Source organism: Mirounga angustirostris, unplaced genomic scaffold, assembly GCF_029215605.1.
Source record: "Mirounga angustirostris isolate CCGP_5_RB_7025 unplaced genomic scaffold, mMirAng1.0.hap1 SCAF_13, whole genome shotgun sequence".
In the NCBI taxonomy this organism is placed as follows: domain Eukaryota; kingdom Metazoa; phylum Chordata; class Mammalia; order Carnivora; family Phocidae; genus Mirounga; species Mirounga angustirostris.
In genome coordinates, this window is record NW_026991721.1 from 104,666,356 (window position 1) to 104,672,355 (window position 6,000).

A 6,000-nucleotide genomic window follows, 5' to 3' on the forward strand; every position below is an offset into this window, starting at 1 on the left:
ACTGCCTCCATCACTCGGATGGTCTGTGCCCATGTGGATGCATTGAGCACACCTGGACCTCACAGTGTATTTATTGCCTTAATTTCTCTCTGTTACTCTCATGATAAATCTACGTGTTGTTATCAGAAGTGCTCAATATATTCCCATAATGTATATTCTGAGCACAATTTACATCCCTAAAGCCAGCACACTGGTTTTTCAAGCCTTTTTGAACTCTTAACTCTTGGGTTACCTTCTGGAATACTCTTCTCCCTGTTCTGCATAGCGTTTGTGAATGGTTGCTTGGATTTCTTCCCTTGCACTCTTCATTTCTCTGCACCCACATCCTGCCCAGCAAAACCCCAATGCTGGATCAGTGGTGTGAGACAGGATCTTTCATGACTTCCTAGTCTGAGAGATACAGACTTGTCTCAACCTGACACCCTAGCCCATACATTGCTCAAGTCTCTGCTTGGTGTAACTTAGGAAATGCGTGTTGGAGAACCCCCAGGGCTGAAGTCTGGCTTATCTTCTATCCGGTCAAGGGAGTTACACGATACTGGATAAAGTGTCAGCAGTTTTGTAGTAGAAGCCTCCCTATATCACAACAACTTTATCCTGTGTTCTTTGATTTCTGTTGGTATTTCTGATGGTTCATTCCTCACTTTTTGATCCGAACAGATCCATTACCAACTTTTTCAGAGCGAGGAGAATGGATAGATTTTGTAGTTTATTGCCATAGGAGCATTCCATTTGGAAGTCCTGGTTTGGGGTGCCTGGGTGGCTCAGTCGGTTAAGTGACTGCCTTCGGCTCAGGTCATGATCCTGGAGTCCCAGGATCGAGTCCCGCATCGGGCTCCCTGCTCAGCAGGGAGTCTGCTTCTCCCTCTGACCCTCCCCCCTCTCATCCTCTCTCTCTCTCTATCTCATTCTCTCTCAAATAAATAAATAAAATCTTAAAAAAAAAAAAAAGAATTCTTTAAAAAAAAAAAAAAAAGGAAGTCCTGGTTTGCCCCTCTGTAGGTCCCCAGATCCTGATAGGGAGCAGAGTCCCCAGGGACCTCTGGAAACCATGCAAGGGTCATTATTACACCTGCTGTTTGACTAAGGCACACCAACTGCTGCTGATCTTCTAATTGTCCTGATGATAGCAGATCCTTCCCGATGTGGGACTTCACGCATTCCAACAGCTACCTTTTCTTTTGTCAAGTTGCTCATCATTGATAATTTCCAACTCCATGAACTCCAAAATCACATGATTTTTGGCAGTTGGCCCTCCGTTGTCTGTTTTTGTTTTGTTATATTGTTTTTGTTTTGGAAAACCCGAAGCTTTCCAAGTCCATTTTCAACAAGCTGCAGACTGACAGGCAAATGGAAGATATTGCCAGACGCAGGAAGTTGCTCCATGTTACTATGCCTCCTACAAACAAGACGGATGATTCACCTATCAAATGTATAAAATTTACAGAATAAATTTGCATAATCAGCAAATGGATGCTTCCATTCAGGATGTCCTGTTGTACAGCTGTTAGTTCCCTACCTTCTGACAAGCCAAGGACTGGTTCAAGAAGTTGGTACAACTCTTCAAGTGGCATATATCCTGGGACTCCCCCCACTTACTCACATACCACCCTACTTTGCTAACATGGTGGCCACTACCTAGGGCCCTTTGAGATAATGAAAGTTGTCAGTCCAGTGTCCTTCTATCCACAAGAATGGTTATGCAACTTTAATTATAATAGCAAAGATTTGGAAACAGTCGGTCCATCGACAGAAAGGATTAATAAATTTTGGTGCATTTGCAAATGCAGTGCTACTCGGTGATCAAAAGGAGTGCACTTAGGATACGTGTAACGACATGAATACATCTCAAAAACATTATAATGAGTGAAAGAAGTCAGGAACGGAAGAGTCCGTATTGCATGATTCCATTTATAGAAAGTTCAAAGACAGGTAAAACTAATTTATAGAGAATAGGGAAGTAATTTATGGGGAATAGAAATCAGAATGGTAATTGCTTCTGAGCAGTACAAGGGTCATTAAAAGCGCATGAAGAAACCTTCTAGGGTGGTGGAAACATTCTGTATCATGCCCTGAAGTACTGGTTAACTTACAATTAATGGGTGTTGAATAGTCTCATGTATGCCCATTGACTCCTTTTACTCAAACCTACTTCCTCTGGCTCTGTTCTTTGTTCTGTATGACCCACCAGGTTCTCCCTTCCACCCTCCGCTGTGACCTGTCTTGGTACCCCTCAGGATGGGAAACCAGAGTGGGTTGTGAAGGAGGTCCTGCACAATAAGGATGACACGCAAGCTCCATGTGGACCCTGGTGTGGTCATATGGGGTCCATATGGGCCAGAAGTGTGGCTGTGGGATGTGACCTTTCAACCTTAGGATTCCTTCTCCCAAGGGATTAGGAGCCTGCCGCCAGAGACACAAGGAAATTTGGGTCTGCTCTCCGTGAGAAGAGACCTTGGAGCTCCAAATAGCCACTTCCTCAAGGACTCATCGTTGCTTTAATAAAAACAAATTACTATAGGTACTCAAATAAGTAAAAACTCTAAAGATCGGTGTGCTCTCTTGGGCAGAATAATGGCCCCCCTGAAGGAGTCCAAGTCCTAATCTTTGGAGCCCGTGAATATGTTACCTTACGTAGTAAGGGGACTTTACAGATGGGATCAAGTTAACAATCTTGACATGGGGAGAATATTCTGGATTACCGGGTGGCTCCGGTGTAATCACAAGGGCTCTTGTAAGTGAACGGGAGGAGGGAGGGTCAGGAAAGCAGTGACACTGGAACCAGATGGAAGGAGGGCCACGTGGAAGATGGGCAGCCTCTAGAAACTGGACAAAGCAAGAAAACAGATCCTCCCCGGGAGCCTCCATAAAGGAACACAGCCCTGCCCACACCTTAATACTGGCCCAGTAAGAACCGTTTCAGGCTTGGGATCGCTGGAACTGCAAAATAATATTATTTGTGTTGTGTTAAGTCACTAAGTTTGTGGCAGTTTTTCGCACAGCAACTAGAACACGGATACACTAGCCAGCCATGGTTAACATTCGCCTGCATCCCGGCGTCAAGTGGAACAGGGGACCGGAGGCATCCTGGACTCTAATCTCATCAACTAGCGGAGTGACTGTGGACAGTAATTGTGCTCAAGTCATTGGGCCCCAGGTCCTCTGCTGTTACATGAGGGATGATGGCAGTCTCAGCTTTCGATTATTTTTCTCAAACATTTGTTGGTCATTACCCTGAGCCCAGGGAAGCGCCCGAAAGAAGGCAGGATCTGGGCTACGGAGTTAGCCCAACCTGTGTTCAAATTCCAGCTCTTTTATTTACTAGCTTCAGTCTTGGGCAAGTTACTTAATCTCTCTGAGCCTTTTCTTCATCTGCAAAATGAGAAGGATGATCATGCCTGCCGCCTCATGGTGCTGTTTGGAGGGTTTAACCAATTAATACATGTTACACTCTTAGAGCAGGACTTGGCATTTAACATATGCTCAACCCCACTCATTACTGGGGTTACTATCTCTGTGACCTCAGGTAAAGTTATCCTATAAAGATGAACCTTTGCTTCAATGTGAGACAGGAGTCCATCAAAATCCTAAAGGAGAACACAGGCAGCAACCTCTTTGACCTCAGCCGAAGCAACTTCTTCCTAGAAACATCGCCAAAGGCAAGGGAAGCAAGGGCAAAAATAAACTATTGGGACTTCATCAAGATAAAAAGCTTTTGCAAAGCAAAGGAAACAGTCAACAAAACCAAAAGACAACCGACAGACTGGGAGAAGATATTTGCAAATGACATATCAGATAAAGGGCTAGTATCCAAAATCTATAAAGAACTCATCAAACTCAACACCCAAAGAACAAAGAATACAAACAAGAAATGGGCAGAAGACATGAACAGACATTTTTCCAAAGAAGACATCCAAATGGCCAACAGACACATGAAAAAGTGCTCAACATCGCTTGGCATCAGGGAAATTCAAATCAAAACCTCAATGAGATACCACCTCACACCAGTCAGAATGGCTAAAATTAACAAGTCAGGAAACGACAGATGTTGGCGGGGATGCGGAGAAAGGGGAACCCTCCTACACTGTTGGTGGGAATGCAAGCTGGTGCAGCCACTCTGGAAAACAGTATGGAGGTTCCTCAAAAAGTTGAAAATAGAGCTACCATATGATCCAGCAATTGCACTACTGGGTATTTACCCCAAAGATACAAAAGTAGGGATCCAAAAGGGTACGTGCACCCCGATGTTTATAGCAGCAATGTCCACAATAGCCAAACTGTGGAAAGAGCCAAGATGTCCATCGACAGATGAATGGATAAAGAAGATGTGTTACATATATACAATGGAATATTATGCAGCCATCAAAAGGAATGAGATCTTGCCATTTGCAACAACGTGGATGGAACTGGAGGGTATTATGTTGAGTGAAATAAGTTAAAAAGAGAAAGACATGTATCATATGATCTCACTGATATGAGGAATTCTTAATCGCAGGAATCAAACTGAGGGTTGTTGGAGTGGGGGGTGGGGTGGGAGGGATGGGGTGACTGGGTGATAGACACTGGGGAGGGTATGTGCTCTGGTAAGCGCTGTGAATTGTGCAAGACTGTTGAATCTCAGATCTGTACCTCTGAAACAAATAATGCAATATATGTTAAGAAAAAAAAAAAGAAGAAGAAGAAGAAGGTAGCAGGAGGGGAAGAATGAAGGGGGGGAAATCGGAGGGGGAGATGAACCATGAGAGACTGTGGACACTGAGAAACAAACTGAGGGTTCTAGAGGGGAGGGGGGTGGGAGGTTGGGTTAGCCTGGTGATGGGTATTGAGGAGGGCACATTCTGCATGGAGCACTGGGTGTTATGCACAAACAATGAATCATGGAGCACTACATCTAAAACTAATGATGTAATGTATGGGGATTAACATAAGAATACAAAAAAAAAGATGAACCTTTGCTTATTTGTAATGTGGTTGTGCTCTAAGAAAGATTCACTTCATAGATTCCTATGAGGATTGAAGAATGGTGGCTGGCCCTTAGTGAGCGTTCAAAAAGATTAACTCCCTTTTCTACCCACGTCTGTGGATAACGTGGGGGATTTTCTTAGAAACGTGGAGGAGAATTGTGTGGTGGCTGAGTGTTTGGGCTTTGGAGAAAGACCTAAAGATTTGAATCTCCTATAACTTTGTGACTTGGGGTAAGTTACTTAGCCTCTCTGAGCCTCAGTATTCTCACCTCAGGAGTGGCACCTATAGGACTGCTTGAACATTTCCAATGGGAAGAGCTTGGCACAGTGCCTGGCACTCAGTTAATGCTTGTTAAAAGTGGCTAGGGGTTTGGTAGAAGGACATTTCCTGACTTTCCTGGTTACCTACAATCAGAAGAACACACCATGTTGTTGGAGTGGGGGGTGGGGTGGGAGGGATGGGGTGACTGGGTGATAGACACTGGGGAGGGTATGTGCTCTGGTAAGCGCTGTGAATTGTGCAAGACTGTTGACTCTCAGATCTGTACCTCTGAAACAAACAATGCAATATATGTTAGGAAAAAAAAAAAAGAAGAAGAAGAGGGTAGCGGGAGGGGAAGAGTGAAGCGGGGGAAATTGGAGGGGTAGACGAACCATGAGAGATGGTGGACTATGAAAAACAAACGGGGTTCTAGAGGGGAGGGGGGTGGGAGGATGGGTTAGCCTGGTGGCGGGTATTGAGGAGGGCACATTCTGCATGGAGCACTGGGTGTTATGCACAAACAATGAATCATGGAACACTTCATCTAAAACTAATGATGTAATGTAAGGGGATTAACATAAGAATAAAAAAAAATCTTGTAGATGAATAAACAGAATTATGGATCCTTTATTCTAGTAATAAAGAAATGATTGGTTACAAAAAAAAAAAAAAAGAAGAACACACCGTACATAGTATATGCTCAATAAGTTTCTCCTGAATATATCTAATTTCAGAAAGTAATATTTTGGGGGGATTCTCATTTTGGGGGCTCAT